At 49.0% G+C, this 17,045-nt stretch overlaps 1 long non-coding RNA gene across 1 annotated transcript; it reads right to left on the bottom strand.

The window, feature by feature from the left end:
* Window positions 1–4,810: 4,810 nt before the first annotated feature.
* On the bottom strand, window positions 4,811–10,772 carry LOC146868386 (uncharacterized). The gene is made up of 3 exons (XR_014966209.1): window positions 10,492–10,772; window positions 5,408–5,500; window positions 4,811–5,176 (listed from the first exon to the last, which is right to left on the bottom strand). It is a non-coding gene; the product is annotated as an uncharacterized LOC146868386 (long non-coding RNA).
* Between the last annotated feature and the right edge of the window lie 6,273 nt (window positions 10,773–17,045).

Below are 17,045 nucleotides of genomic sequence, written 5' to 3'. Positions count from 1 at the left end.
CCGAGCACCAGTGCCAGCCGTGACATCGGGTCTGGCACATCGAGTGGGACAGAGGCGGAGGAGAGTGTGGCCGAGGACCTGTCGACTGGCACATCAGACTACGAAGCTGACAGGTCCGGGGACGATGTCGCCGAGTGGGCGGAGGCTGCACCAGCAGCTGACAGCGGAACAACACCTCGCACCGCCCCCTCAGTTTCCACCAGCCGCCTCCCACTTGCTCGTGTCCCTTCCCAGCGTGCCCGGTCACAGCATGTCTCCTTCCTGCCAGGCACCGCGCCCCCTGCCCCTGTCTCCACTGCTGCCGCCAATGCAGAGTCTGTGGACATCCAGCGGCAACTGCAGGTTGGTCAGGCTGCGATCCTTAATGTCCTCCATGCCCACGGCAAAACCCTCACCAACATCGAGGCTTTCTTGGAGGGCATTCATTCATCGCAGGCTGACCAACGCAACTTGCTGAGGTCCATCGACTCCACACTGACTGCAGCAGTGGGTCTCCTGCAGCGCGACCTCCCCCCACCTACCCCTGCCCCATCCACACTTCCCACTCCCATGCCTGTCCCACGTACACCCAGACGTCGGCATGCACCCACATCAACGGACACGGGCACCACACCAGCAGGGAAGGTCCACCGCACTCCTCCTGACACGCACACACAGGGTGAGGTAGGCACACCCACTGGGTCGGGGGGCAAACGTGTGACACGCAGCCATAGTGGGAGTCCGCATTCCACCCAGTCCACTCCCTCCAAATCCCCTCCCCTCAGCTCTCCTGGCCACATCTCCCCCAAGGACTCCTTCATGGCCGCTCTGTCCCTGAGCCCCACAGTTACACCACCACGCAAGCGGTCACGGAGGTCCCCGGTCAGGGTGGTTGAGTCTCCCCCCCTGTCTCCACCCTCCCCCGGTGGCGCTGCGACCCATCCCTCTGACCCCCCCCCCTCCTTGGGGCCTGAGGTCCCTTCGGGTGCAGGGGACTCCCTGGAGGACCTTGCAAAGGTGTGTAGTGCCATCCTGGCCTCCGCCTTTGGCACTGACCCACCCCCTGTGGTGGACTCCTCCATCCCTGCACCCACAACACCGCCCCTTTGCCCTGATGTCCCTGCGGTGCCTGTTGCTCCCCCCCCCTGATGCCCTCACCAGTGTGGAAGACGATGCCATTTGACTGTGCAGGCAAGGTAGGGGACACGCATCCCACTGTGTCCCCCATCCAGCTGAGAATCATTGACTGCCCTATGGGCTTTGTGAAGATTGAACTGCCTGCGATCCACGGACATTGTGCTCCTGCTGAATAAAGCTTAATTTTGTTTTCATTATCACACTACTGCTATGCTGGTATTGGTGTTGGTGGGGCTGCTACATGGTTTTGGGTGGTGTGTAAGGGTTTGGGTGTGTGGGATATGTAGTAGTGTACTGCTCATTGGTGGGACCCTGTGATCTGTGTGCCATCACAAGGTGTTGGCTAACTTTCTTTGTTCATGTAGGCAGTTACTGCATGGTGCACTTGTCCAAGGGTGTATTCCTTCCTCTGTGTACCCAGCTTTCTTCCCTGCAGGGTGTTCCCAATGTTTAGCGCAGAGCTGTGTCTACATGAGCTGTGTGTGTGACGGAGCCCTTCTACTTTGGCCATGCATGCAGGGCCATGTCTCCACCTGCGACAATCGTGGCATCCTTGGTGATCACTGTACTTGTGTGTGGAGTCTGTTGACATGAGTTCATGGGGACATGTTCCCTTGTAGCCAGTATGCATGTGGATAATTCTGGCCTCACACACATGTGTTACACCCCTCCAGTCTCAGGGCACTGCTGGGAGTGATGGGCACCCACCCCTCCTGTCTCAGGGCACTGCTGGGAGGACTCTGCACACACCCCTCCTGTCTCTGGGCAGTGCTGGGAGTGATAGGCACCCACCCCTCCTGTCTCAGGGCACTGCTGGGAGGACTCTGCACACACACCTCCGATTTCTGGATATGTGCGCTTGGCACATACACGGTGGGGGTACGCACAATGCATTCGAGGTGAGGGTACGAGTCTACTGACACTGGTGTGGTGGGGGTACGCTCCGTACGTCCGCGGGTGTGGGTACGGGTCGTACTTGCACTGTTGGGCAGGGGGGTACGCTCCTTGCATTCGTGGGTGGGGGTTCGAGTCGTACTTACACTGTTGGCATGGGGGGTACGCTCCATGCATACGCGGGTGGGGGTACGGGTCGTACTTACACTGTTGGGCTGGGGGGTACGCTCCTTGCATTCGTGGGTGGGGGTTCGAGTCGTACTTACACTGTTGGCATGGGGGTACGCTCCGTACGTCCGCGGGTGTGGGTACGGGTCGTACTTACACTGTTGGGCAGGGGGGTACGCTCCTTGGATTCGCGGGTGGGGGTACGGGTCGTACTTACACTGTTGGGCTGGGGGTACGCTCCGTACGTCCACGGGTGGGGGTACGGGTCGTTCTTACACTGTTGGCATGGGGGGTACGCTCCATGCATACGCGGGTGGGGGTACGGGTCGTACTTACACTGTTGGGCTGGGGGGTACGCTCCTTGCATTCGTGGGTGGGGGTTCGAGTCGTACTTACACTGTTGGCATGGGGGGTACGCTCCGTACGTCCGCGGGTGTGGGTACGGGTCGTACTTACACTGTTGGGCAGGGGGGTACGCTCCTTGCATTCGCGGGTGGGGGTACGGGTCGTACTTACACTGTTGGGCTGGGGGTACGCTCCGTACGTCGACGGGTGGGGGTACGGGTCGTTCTTACACTGTTGGCATGGGGGGTATGCTCCATGCATACGCGGGTGGGGGTACGGGTCGTACTTGCACTGTTGGGCAGGGGGGTACGCTCCTTGCATTCGTGGGTGGGGGTTCGAGTCGTACTTACACTGTTGGCATGGGGGGTACGCTCCATGCATACGCGGGTGGGGGTACGGGTCGTACTTACACTGTTGGGCTGGGGGGTACGCTCCTTGCATTCGTGGGTGGGGGTTCGAGTCGTACTTACACTGTTGGCATGGGGGGTACGCTCCGTACGTCCGCGGGTGGGGGTACGGGTCGTTCTTACACTGTTGGCATGGGGGGTACGCTCCATGCATTCGCGGGTGGGGGTACGGGTCGTACTTGCACTGTTGGGGTGGGGGGTACGCTCCTTGCATACGGGGTGGGGGTAGGGTCCATACATATCCGTCCCCACGCTATGTGATGTTTGTGCGGCCCGTACCCAGGCCTTTGCCACGTGGGTGCGATCCGTCCCGCCATTGTTGGGGTGACGTGTGTGGGCGTGGTCCGACTCGTACCCACGCTCTTCAGGCGTGGGTACGGGACGTACCTGTCTGGTTGTGTTGCCGGTTCGCGTGGTGACGGACTTCCGTTGTGGCGGTCGCTGGCTTATCAGGACACGCCCCCACCCCCTCGTGGTGACCAGGGCATGGGAGTCAGGTATGTCCAGGCCATGTGTGGTGTGTGACTCATGTGGTTGTTTTGTGGCCTGCCCTGGTCGTGCCACCCCCACCCCACCCCACTTTCCCCCCTCCCTTAGTTATTCTGACCTTCTGCGGCGTCTGCGTCGTAACCTGTAGAGGAGGTGGACTGCTATGAGGGCAGGGATGACTCGTAGGTTCGGGTCCATGTCTGTCCGTCACGTACTGGTCCTCCTTGTTCGCGGCGTCGTCTGTCCGTCGCGTACTGGTGGTCCTTGTTCGCGTCGTCCTGATTTCCCAGCAGTTTTTGGCTGCCGCAAAATATTCACGGTGCGGGGTGACGTCGGTGCGAATCGTGATTCCTGGGTCGTGAATGGCTGGCTGCGTGCGTCCCGACGTCAGGTCGGCGCTTTCCCGGATCGCATTGGTAGGTGTTTTTTGTTCGGTCGGGCTTTTTTACGAATCGTACGGTAATGGTGTACCCGTGCGAATCGTAATTCCTTGTTTGTAAAATTTGACGACCGGGTACGCGTCGGGCGGAGATTATGCTCCGTCCGACGGTTCGTATCCGGTTTTTGCCGGATCGTGATCGGCACCCTTGTGTTTGATAGACAAGATCAAAAAAGGGGGAGAAGCATAGGAAACAATAGCCCAAGACAAAAATCTGTTTCCGTGTACATGTTTGGCATTCACACACACACTTGTTTTTGGTTTAGCACAGGAAAAAGGATTTGCATTAAGGTTTCAGTCTGAGTAAATGTTTTCAAAAAGAAATGAGTAAGCATTCAAGGGTCTGAATACCCTGCGAGGTTGGCACATCTACAAACTTACCACTGCTCTTCCTGTGTAAGGTTGAAAATGTACTTTTGAAAGGGTAAACCCATTTGCAGTTGGGCATGTAGATTGGATAACACCAGCAAAGAGTGCTTGGGGGTGTACACAAAGTTATTATATGTTTTCCAACGGTGAAAATATTTTCCCATTTTTGAGCAAAAAAGGAAAATCAGCAAATGCATGTATCCTTGCTCCGCTGATTGTTTGCATTGGAAAATATATTTATTATTTCACAAACCAGCAAAACAGGTCCCATGATATAAGCACCCCGACATTCTATACAGAATATCCTGTACCTCTATCCTAGAAGTAAAATCTATCCAGACAACAGGTGGTATATGATAGGAAACAGGGGGGGGGGGGCAAGGATGAGGGTGCTTTCTGTAATAAAGACAGACAGTAGATAATTTGGACATTCCCCCATTACCCCTCTCCATCTTCATCGTCCATTGAGGATAGAGCCAATTGGTAGCCCTGGCAAAGACTGACATTAAGACTTTGGGACTGCCACACATATAGGTTTATTCAGAAAGCAATACAAAAGACATAGAAACAAATGCTAGCACCATATAGTAAATTAGTCGAGTTCTGCACTGCTGCAATCTGCATCCTCTAAACCTCCACGTTACAGCTTCACAGAACTCCACCATTGAGACCCATTTGAAATCCCCAAGAGGCTGCCTGCCACTTGGTCAAGGGAGGTGGAGAGCAGTACCCACGTTTAGTGCAGGATAACGATTTACTACATCCAATGGCTTCACATCACTGATGGGTCCATGCGACATGAAGTGAAAGGCCTTTGGAAAGCGGAAGTGCGGTTAAGATAGTCACACCAATGCACCACCCAAGCTCGACCCCTGAGATGGCGAGCCAGAGCTTCCTTACAGAAGGAAGAGCAGTAGTCCATTGATGAAGAGGATGCTTGGGAAGACTCCTGCGAAGAGAAGCACAAGCTGAATCATACATGAGTTGACGGTGATCGTTCTCTTATGCTCGTGTTTCTACAGCAAAAGCGCCAATCCAGAAACACAAACACCATGGCTCCATTTCCCATGACTACTATGGCGAGTCATCTGGTCACTGGGCCAAGCCTCCATGTACAGGCTATACACTACGAAGACATGAAAAATGAGCCCTGTTGAAATTACAATTTATCACAGCCTACCTTTGATCCCCCTCGTGCAGTGTGCGATTCCCATGTAGATGAGTGGACATTTCGCCTTACAGTATTCACTCCTCCATCCCACAAGGACATGAGCTGTGGCAACAGCGGAATAAAATGAATTAACTATGGCAACAACAGAATAAAATGAATTAACACATTACAAAAAATGCTCGATTAGAAAAGTCCAGGTACAAGTGAAGACAAAAGAAATACAGGTCTCGCCACATGGAGGGATGGCGATATTGGACTCCCTTCCCACTCATGGAGAGGAGTTTCATTTGCTGGTTTATGAAAATAAAGAATTCTGTCATGAGGAGAATCACTTCACTGTTAAAAGGCCAAGGGGGTTATATGCGGTTCTACTTAATCACAATTCCTTCTGTAGAGAACAGCAAATAACATGCAGGACACAGGCTCAAATAGTAGTAAGATTTCTCAGTGCATCTTGTAGAGATCCTTGAGTAACACTCAGCCCACAAATTTCAACCAGCTCAGCAGCTTCCGCATCCGGTGCAGAAATGGGCATGAATCCTGCACGACATATGCTCTAATTCCATATTATGTACAATTCAGCAAGTATTGTGTCGCCTGCCAATGGTCACTTTTAGTTTAATTAAGCACACCACTCTTCAGAAGTACATAAGTTACAAACATGTGTTGAATAGATATTATTTTTCAGGGATCTATGAAACAGGTTTCCAAGTAGCTTTTGGCCTCCATTGCTCTAGGTATCAAACACATATTCTTCCACATTTGCTTTGAAAATAAGTGTATATTTATGCAGCTTTATAATGTAAAATGATGCTTGATAGAGCCGCCAGTGGTGAGAGAGTTGTCACACTATGATTAGAACCTGTTTAATAGTGGGTGCACAAAGATGTCTGCAATAGGTGCATGAACCCGATTTTCTATTTCGCCTATTTTAGAACCCGTGAGCAATACCATACACACGCATATTTCCTGTGTGCAGTTACACACCAGAGTTTTCAACCCTCTCACCTGATCTTCAACTGACTATTCAGTTATCATTTTAGCCCTCTTAACTAGATGTTTTTGAAACCATTAATTTGTAGGATATATAAACGTCTTCAACATACAGGGCCTGGTAAATGTTTGGGCTACTTTCTTTAAATTTTCATTGGTTTTCCTCATTTCATCTCCTTTCTTTTATTTTCTGTTAATTTCCATTGCTCCATTTTTTTCTTTTGCTCCATTACTTTGGGTACCACTTATCCATCTTCCCGTTGTTAAGCGTTCTATATTTTTTTCAATCTCACAACCTTTGTATGTTCCCTGTATTTTGCTTTGATTCATTTTTAATCCTTGCTCTCCGTTTCTGTTCTCATTTTGCAGCCTTGTTTGTTTTGTTCAGCTGTTCAGACTATTTTCCATTATCTCATCTACTTTTCCGCCATTTCTCGATCCTATTATTTTTTTATTTCTTAATCTATTTTCCTTTCCATCCATTTCCCTCTTTCACCCTCCTCGTTTCTTTTGCTTTACTCTGGTGCCTAGTTTCTAGAGAAGTCAGTTGGAGCCAGGTTCCCCAAATTATTGCTGGGTCCCATGACATACGAGTAGCTCCATCGAGGCTAAATGCTGCCATTGCCCATGGGACACCACGGCGTCCATGTACTTGATGCTCAAGAGGATGAGAGGATGAGGATGAGAGTATTGGGATGAAAGTTTGCTCTTGGAATCTTGAAAGATGCACAAACCACTCGTCCTCATTTTGTGTAGGGACAATTATTGCCAAAAAAACAATTTGCCCTTTGCTGGTCCCTAATAGCATTCAACAAGGCTTTAACAAATAGGCAGAAACTAGGTTGCGTAGACCATGTGGAAGGATGTCACTTTGTCACAACAGAAGGTGTCAGTATTAAATCAAACTCTTGCCTTTGATGAGAATATGTCCATTTCCAGTGAAATTGCAGCACACATTTTATACTATATTTTATATGCAAGTAAAATTATGTAATATGCTATTATGCTTACATAACTATATGGAAGTCTGCAGTCTCAGGATAAAAATCTGTGTCTAGTTTTCTTGAGTTGTGATGAGCCTGTTCACTTGTAAGTAAAGGACATAGCTGCTCAACTGCAATCATTTATTATAGTTTAGATGTGACATCATAATGCTAACTTTCAGAGCCAGCAACCAAGGTGGAAGTCAGCTCAAGAATCATCCCTAAAGCTGCAGCTTAGGCAATGCAAATGAGAACCGGCATTTCATTTGTGTGCTCTCTTTTTCTAAATTGGACAGTGATCCGCACAAAGGAGAGATTTGTGACACTCTTTTCGTATTTTAAACATCGTCAATTACAGGAAAGAAAATCTCTCTACATGTTACTACTCATTCTGAGCTAACATCCTCCTTTTTAATGTGATTTATAAGAAACTGGTTGTAATTTGCTTTTGAAACTAATAACTAACCTTTTGATGTGTGTCATTTTCCACCATTGATTCTGCTTTTATTTTTCATGTCTGCAACCTCTCGATTTGTGGCTAAGGTGATGGTGTAACCATGTACAATAAGAAATTACATACTCTCAGTCATAGGTTAAAAGTATATTGTAAGACACCCAACCTGGGAGGTCCATGACCTTATAGAAATTGGCCATCGGGCCGGATATGGTCACAAAACTCCTGGTGACTAGAAATGTCCTTATAATTTACCGTAGGGGTACTTTATCACGTGTATTTTCAGAATTCATTAAGCTAGTAAAGTTATGAGTTTTGTAGCAATGGGGTAACCCAATAGGCCACTGGACCTGGGTTAGTTGTGGTACAAAAGCTAATGTCACAGTGGTCATTGAATTTAGTTTATTTCCTTGGGCACTCAGGTTATGCCAGCTGGCCTACAGTCAATGTGCTTGGAGCACGGTTTCTTAAACACGCTGTCATGGCCAATCAGACGCACGTTTATCTATTTATTTTCCCGGGCACTCAAATCACGCAGGCTGCTTTAAGCGACAGTTATCACGGGCGCCCTGTGCGTTTCTTCTAGATATATGCCAAACTGCACGGGAATTTTTAACAATTTAATACCAAAAGTTTGCAGGATTTTATTGCCTTTAATGCGTTTTGTGCTGAGCGTTTTTTCAGTTTTTTCAATCTATGCTTTTTGCACCCCAGTAAGTTTAGCTCTGACCAGTGGCGGCTGGTGACATTTAAACGTGGTGCGGCGTAAAAGTTGCGGCTGAGTGCAATGTGGCAAACAACTGAGAAAATTTTGATAAAAAGAGGGGCTAAATATTTCATTTTCAAGCAAATGTGAGAAAGCAAGAAGGTTGCTAACGCAATTGTGTGTAGTTATGACATCAATAAAGAGATTTCATATGATAACGTGGGTAACTGCTTATTCAGTATAACCACAGAGCTTCATAACAGGCTTCGAACTTGCATTGCACACAGTATAAAATAGGCTGCTACAGAATACACAAAAAGTTTTAAGATAAGTGTTTCCAAAATATAGATTTACTGCGGACTGCACTCAGTAAGAGCAGTTTTGTTTATAATGCCACGGTCTTTTAAAAGCACACACTTCACACAGCTCCCTAACAATACCCGTCAAAAAGAATAAATATGTGTCTTCAGGAAACCCTTTTTTTTTGGCAACCATCTTTAAAAGCTCACACTTTACATTATAGCTGGTAGGTCCCTTACAATGCATCTGAAAAAGAATAAACGTGTACCTTCAAGTGATTCCATCAATCAGCCAAAAAACCGCTTCCAGCCCAGCCACGGTTTGAAGACGGACGCCCATTTACCTGTCTCACCTCACCCGTGACCCCTACCACAAATAGTGCAACTGTCAGCACCCCACCTTCCAAAGGGAAGAAGGAATGTGACATCCAAGAGGGAGAAGGCAGAGAGAGTTTACAGTGCTCCGGCCAGCGTCAACATGATGCTTCTGCCGCTTCTCGCCGCTGGAGTCTGCCTCTCCCTGTTTGCTCGTCCATCCACCGCATGGTTTGGTAAGAGCGAGGAAAAGTTATTCAATTGTCACTCAACTTCCTGCATTGGGCGGTCTAAGAGCAAGCCACCTGTCTAGGCAAAGTGTACCCCAAAACTGTCCGCTTCGACTGAACACTTTACAAATCTCGGTCCAGCCCTATTGCTTATTACATAATAGACGCCAGGCATATTTTTTTTATCTATTTGTGCAGAAAAACACAAAATCTATTTGCGCACTGCATGCATTTGTAATCCTCCTACAGTTGTTGAATTTCCCATACGGGAGACAGTTGACAGACTTTTACATAGTCCTGCAGAAAGACAGAAGCCCTAAACTGCTCAGTTTTCATTTTTGTATTTAAATATACACGTGCCCGGTTTGTGTCGAATTCCACGAACGAAAACAAGCACCCACAAACCGAAACTAAACACATACAGGCACCCATGAACAGAGGCAGAGAAGATGCAGACAGGTGTAATAAATAAAAATCAAAGACAACACACATCCGAACTTGGCACCCTTTACATTTGCAGATTGGGGAGTTGGCGCGCACATTTACATTTCTTACCGGGAAGCAGGCACACTGACAAGAAGGCTAGAATGTGGCACTGCTTGTAGGGTTATGCACCTGCCACAAAACGGCATGACCACATTTACGTGGTTTCATGTGCATTTAACTTTAATGTTGCTGTGATGCGTAGTGCATCTTTATTCACATTTATGAACGTTGAGAATTGCAACTCTTACTGCTCTTTGGTGTGGAAACGTGCCACAAATTTGGCACCAAATATCACTATACTGCAATACGTGTACTTGTGCATACACACACATGAACCTATGAAAAGACTTACATCAGTTATACCTGTGTAAACACACATGCACGCACATTTAGAAATAACATGCATGCACAAATATTCACAGTAGGGTTAGCTTGAATCACACAGCTTGTACTGCACAAATATAGACATCTACAAACAATCATATTGCCCAATAATGGCTTTGCAGCAGAGAGCTTGCCCTGCTCACGTGCAGGGTGTAGTGTGACATGTTCCAAGTACACCCGCCGGTAATGTCAGCCCGTACACACACACATGAGCGTTTAAGTAGAAAACAACTGTGCCATTACCGGTAATGAAGTGCCATTCTTCCGCAGAGGTCCCCTGAAGACTCCTTTAATGCCACGGAAGTGCCCATTGCTAAGATGCGTGGAGCTGATGACAAGGTAGTAGCACGCCATACGGTCCGGTGCCTCCCATATGGACCCTGCCTTGGCATACGTGGGCCAGCTCAGCGCTGGCAGTTTGGCCGGATGCAGCTGGAAACATGAAGCCCTTGCATCCAGCGCGCGGGTCCCTGCCAGTCTGCTCTGAAGAAAGCCAGCCTCTCCAACTGCTATTGTTATCTGCCGATTAGGAATCGGTGCTGAGGAGGCAGCCCGTCTGCTCAGCGCTGTAATCCCGGGAAACCGCGAGGAATGCTCCGGCGTCAGCGGCTCTCCAGGCTCGGTGTCACCGCTCCGCGTGGGTGGGTGAGCAGGACCAGCAGTGGCGTCGGTTAGCTGTCCAGGGTGACAGAGTAGTTCGCAGGCGGTCTTTCCTCATTACAGCAGCTTTGTCTTAGCCAACAAATACCTCCCTTGCATCGCCTGTAAGAACAGGCACAAGTTAACAGCGCACCACTCTTCCAAAATCACGCAGCACCCGGCTGCTGTGCGCCTGGTAACGCTGGGGAATGGTCTCAAAGCTGGGGCAGCCACATTCAGAAGAAACAAGGCAATTAGTTTAAAACACCCGATTTCGTGGCAGAAATCCTACCTAAACAGAAGCGCCAGTCGCGGCTCGCGGGAGGGGTTGGGGGGGGTCGCGCACGGGGGGAATGAAATATATATTTTTTTTAAACTTACCTCTCAGACCTCTGATCCCCTGGGCTCCTTCACTAATGGTACTGGAGGAGGGGCCTGTCAACCCCTCTCAGCCAATCCTGGCGCTGCCAGCAGCGCCAGGATTGGCTGAGGGCACAGCTTACGCTACGCCCGCCGCCTGCCCATTAGGAGACCGAGGGGCTCCTAATGGGCATGCGCAAGGCAGTAAAAACACAAGTACGCATGACTGGGCACGGACTAAAAATTAATCTCCATGCCCACTCATGCGCACTTGTGCTGCCTTTCCCTGGCTTGTGACAATGCATGTCAGTCAACATGACGCCGGACCGCCCACGGTCCGACGTCATGCTGACTGACATGCATTGTCAGTTAGTTCTCCCCACCCTCGGCGTCTCTGAACTTAAGTAAACTAAGTTCAGAGACACCGAGGGAGCTGCGGGCGCGGGTGGACGATCCGCGCCTGGCTCTGACTCTGAACTTTTTTAAGCGTAGCCTCGTAATAATCTCCCCCATAGTGTGTTATGTAGGGTAAATCACGCTCTAGCTTTATTCTCTGCAGGCATGCGCAACATTTTGACGCAGGCTTTACTTTTTTTTCAGCCACAGATTACTGATCAACCTTGGCCATCCTAATCAAATCCACAAACATTTATGAACACTCTAAAGTAAGTTCATGTGAGCATTTGCTCTGTTTCTATACTCCTCCTTCCGCTAGTTTGAATTTAGATCCTAGTGGTTCCGTCTCTGTCTCCCCTTTTTTCTCTCGTAGGAGCCCACGAGGCCCAGCTTCCAAATCCTCAGCCTAAAGCGCTCTTGCTGCTCTTCACTGGTAAATTACCCTACCAAGCATGACCCTTTGATAAGTTATCTTTGAAACATCACCATATTATCCCCATCCTATTGTTCATAGGTGCCTCCTACCTTCCCTCACATCGGTTCTGATGAAGACCCCACCCCCAAGGCGCAAAGTTTCCTGTCTTATATAGGGGTCGAAACGTCGACAGTGTTTTGCTTTATTGTCAAACATAGATGACAGAGATTCTATATCTGCATCTAACTAATCTTGTTATGATTCGTCATATATGTGCATGCCAGTCATCTGGCTGGATAGGTTGTAAATATTGATTTGCTGATGTATATATGCACACTGCCTTCCCTTTTCACATCATTTTCACAAATCCCTTCCATGCACTTGCCACCCCTACCCCTACCCCCTTTTCTTTGTGCACCTGTCTTTCAAAAAAATGTTGAAACGTGAAATACATTGTGCCTTATGACTTGATTTACTCCAATGTTGTGATGAAATAAAATCACAACCATTGTTGGAATGATCTAATGGTGGTGTCCTACTCTTATTAGATAAATAAGATAATTTCTTGTATTTTTATGTGATGTGACTGTTCTCCACTGTGACATTAACTACTGTGACATTAACTTTTGTACCACATAGCGCAGTTATGACACAGCACATTAAAATAACTTATTGGTGATAAGATTTTAAAAGTCTGTCACAGGACATTAGCACAGTTTTACAAGTGGAGATCTCAAATGTTTGTGATTATGGTTTTTATTAGTAATCTGAACTGGGCTCCTGACTATAAGAGTGCATTATAAAAATAATTTATCAGACATAGAAATATAGAAAACATTTATAGGGTTGTAAATTGAATTAATTGTTTTCTTATATAAATAGGTAATGGAGCTTAAAAATAACCTGTAAACAATTTAAAGCCAGAGATAAGCTTGGTTGGTATATTTAATGGCCAGTTTTCACTGACTGAATTAAATGTTCTACCTGTATTCGTAATTAAAGGCCTAATGCTTTCGTGCTAAGAGCCCCCAAGAAATTCCGGCATAGATTAGTTTCTTTTGTGGCATAGAAAAGGATATTGTGGAGCAAACAGTCCTGTCTTTGAGCCATTTTTGCACAGCTTTAATTCATTCACATTTATTAGGTGTGCATAATTTCCCCGTCCAAGAAGTAAGATATTCCACAAAAATATTGTAAATTCAAACAGGCATTAGTAAATTAACTTGGAAGGATTAAGCTATCTATCCCTTCAATATAGGTACATCTGTAGCTACTTAGGTTTGGTCAGCAAGCTGTGGCACCAAAGGGATCCATTTTTCCCAGTAGTTACTCTACCTGAATAAATCTCAGAAATCCTCTGCAGAGGGGTGTCATCTACAGCCCGCCACATTCCAACACCATCCACCGGTTCTCTCCATCACTCACATTCAGGTGAACAAAGAAGAGCACTGGAATTACACTCCATCAGAAAAGCGTCAGGAAAGTACATGATATGGAGCGGTCTCATCCAGTACTGGCAGGCGTAATACAACGCATGAGGCAAACTCCAAAGGTAAAATCAAGGGGGCAAAGGCTGATCAGCTCAGGGGAGGAAAGAGAGAAGAATGCGGACAGCAGCAAGAGCAAAGCCAATATGCAACTCCAGGCCACGCAGCTGCAGCACCAATTGTGGAAATGTGCTTTGTAATGAGCACACCAGTGCAGGGATCACCCTTCTCTGTCCACGGGTCCATAGGCCAACAAAATAGAGATTGGCACTAAAGCTGGAATTCAATTAATAAGCTTATTAATCACTCATGAGTGGGACTATGTCCACACAGCACTCTCAAGTGCTGCCTGAGGTAGTACATGGAATACACAGACCATGGTGCTTATATACAGAGTTTGTTGCAGAGTAGGCATGTAGTTACAAATAGAAGGTACAGACCTACACAGGTATAGTTACAGCCAGACATGGGCAGATGGGTAATCACTTAGTCAGCAAAGTGGGAGGGGGAACAGAACTGCTTACAGTTGCAAAACACAGTTGACAGTTATATCTTTAGCCAGGTTTATTCTAGCAGCTACAGGCCTTTTCTTTGCACATACATTGCTTTGTCTCAGTATAAAAGGAGTTAACTAAAGCTGATGACTCAAGCAGAATAGAAAGGCAAGCAACAGTGAAGACGGAAGAATTACTTAGCTAAGAAAATGGATGCCACAAACAAGATGGCTTCAGCTTATGCTAACGGAAATTATTTCCGATTTCCACAGACGACCCTTTTAGCATCAGCTGAAGACATCTTCCTATGTTTTCGAAGGAATACGAAAAATATCACTAACGTCAATTTGCAATAATTCACTAATTTCCTGATCACTTGCTAGTCGGGCATTTACATTCTTAACATTCAGTTTAGTCGGTATACATGAGGTACAAGTAGAAACACATAGGGAGCAAAGCATTGGGCCACATCGAATACATAGGCAACAAGTGAAAAGAATCGCAAAAATTATACATAGGGCTGACAGAATTTTCCAGCCCCATACAGTAAACATGTTCCATAGCCATCCAGTCAAAGTCCATGTCCCTGAATCCTGGTGAATTTCAGTGGCTATTTTGTGCATCTTGGAAATTGCATCAAAAACAGAAGGGGCGTGGTCAGGGATATAAATACAACAGCTACTCCCAATGATGCGACATGCTCCACCATGATCAGCCAGGATGACATCAAGGACCATCCTATTTTGGAGCTTCACAATTTTCGCAATTTGTAGTTCTTCCGTGATATTTCCAAGCGCTATTGCTGTCTGATTGGTCACAGCCTCTACAATCCATGTTATTATGGCAACAATAACAGTCAAAGTAAGTCCAGTAGCAATTTTTGTTCTTTTGCTACAAACTCTTGCAGCAGTTGGTTTCTTCTCCTTAGGCATATTCATTTCGTCGCCAAACAACAAAACAGATTGTGCCCTACGGTCCTGGGCAGGCGTTGATTACTTCACAAACATTGAGATGAATAGTCACTAAAAGACTACCCCCCCTTTGAAGTCAGTCTTTAACCACCCGGGACAGTGGCTCAAACAGTCTTTCAGCAACAGTGTCTTTCTTCCTAGGTCGCAGTTGATATCGAGATGTACCAGGAATCGTGTGGTCCGGGAAGACCTCCTCAGATCCTTCAGGTGAAATAGCTTGTCCTTTCTCGGTGACCAGGATAGCGTGGTGATCTGCCAACGCAGCTGGGTTCACTAGGTCTTGCAACACTTTGACAGTGTGTCGCATGGACCCAGTTCTTCCGGTTCGTCACTCGAACTGCAGTCCTGGTAGCCAGTAGTACCTGCTCCGGTCCTCGCCACCTCGGTGCTAGGGAGCTGGCACTCTGGAAGGACTTTACGACCACAAAGTCACCAGGGCACAAGCAGCGGCCCTCACCTTGCGACCGGTCTGGAAGAGTCTCCCAAACCTGTTGATAAATAGAAGACTTAGGTGCCGATCACGATCCGGTAAAAAATGTCCCCGTACGACTCGTATCGGGTCTTTTTACCGTACGAATCGTACAAGTGCCGTACGAACTGGCAATCACGATTCGCATGGTAAAAAGTCCATACGAACCGCACTGGAAATATTTCCCCACACGTCCTCGGGTCGGAAAATGTGTCCGACACGTCCTCGTACGATTCACCGTACAAACGTGAAAGGTGAACTCCGACCGGGGAATCACGATCCATCCCGGGCGTCCGAATGTACAACCGTATGGTGAAAAGACCGTCCGCACCGAACTCCCATAACAACCATGGAGACGTCCAAACAGGTGCCCGGTACGTGCCGTACCCCCCCCAAGCCCCCGTAGGTACGCGCTGACCACCCCCCAGCCCCCGTAGGTACGCGCCGACCCCCCCCCAGCCCCCGTAGGTACGCGCCGACCCCCCCTGTGTGTACACCCGTGTACGGTGCGTACCCCCCGTGTACGCTCGAGTCGGACCCCCCCGTGTACGTTCGAGTCGTACCCCCACCCGTGTATGTACGGTGCGTACCCCCCCGTGTACGCTCGAGTCGGACCCCCGTGTACGTTCGAGTCGTACCCCCACCCGTGTATGTACGGTGCGTACCCCCCCGTGTACGCTCGAGTCGGACCCCCCCGTGTACGTTCGAGTCGTACCCCCACCCGTGTATGTACGGTGCGTACCCCCCCGTGTACGCTCGAGTCGGACCCCCCCGTGTACGCTCGAGTCGGACCCCCCCGTGTACGTTCGAGTCGTACCCCCACCCGTGTATGTACGGTGCGTACCCCCCCGTGTACGCTCGAGTCGCCCCCCCCCGTGTACGTTCGAGTCGTACCCCCACCCGTGTATGTACGGTGCGTACCCCCAGCGCTACGCGCTGGGGGTACGCACCGTACATACACGGGTGGGGGTACGACTCGAACGTACACGGGGGGGTCCGACTCGAGCGTACACGGGGGGGTCTGACTCGAGCGTACACGGGGGGGTACGCACCGTACATACACGGGTGGGGGTATGACTCGGACGTACACGGGGGGGTCCGACTCGAGCGTACACGGGGGGGTCCGACTCGAGCGTACACGGGGGTCCGACTCGAGCGTACACGGGGGGTACGCACCGTACATGGGTGTACACACAGGGGGGGTCGGCACGTACCTACGGGGGCTGGGGGGGGGTCGGCGCGTACCTACGGGGGCTGGGTGGGGGTCGGCACGTACCTACGGGGCCTGGGGGGGGGTCGGCGCGTACCTACGGGGGCTGGGGGGGGGTCGGCGCGTACCTACGGGGCCTGGGGGGGGGTCGGCGCGTACCGGGCCACCTACTCTGGTCGATTCGCGCCGTACTTCGCTTTTGCGGCACTTTTTGGGTGCCGTGAAAATATTGCCGTCCGGACTGCTGTCGGTTCGAATCGTAATTCCTGGTTCGTGAAACGCTGCCTGACAGCGTCCCGACGTCACGTCGCAGCATTCCCGGATCACATTCGTATGTATATTTTCGTCGGTCGGTG

Source organism: Triturus cristatus, chromosome 1_2 (genome assembly GCF_964204655.1).
Source record: "Triturus cristatus chromosome 1_2, aTriCri1.1, whole genome shotgun sequence".
Classification (NCBI taxonomy): Eukaryota; Metazoa; Chordata; class Amphibia; order Caudata; family Salamandridae; genus Triturus; species Triturus cristatus.
This window is presented reverse-complemented; position numbering and strand designations above follow the sequence as displayed.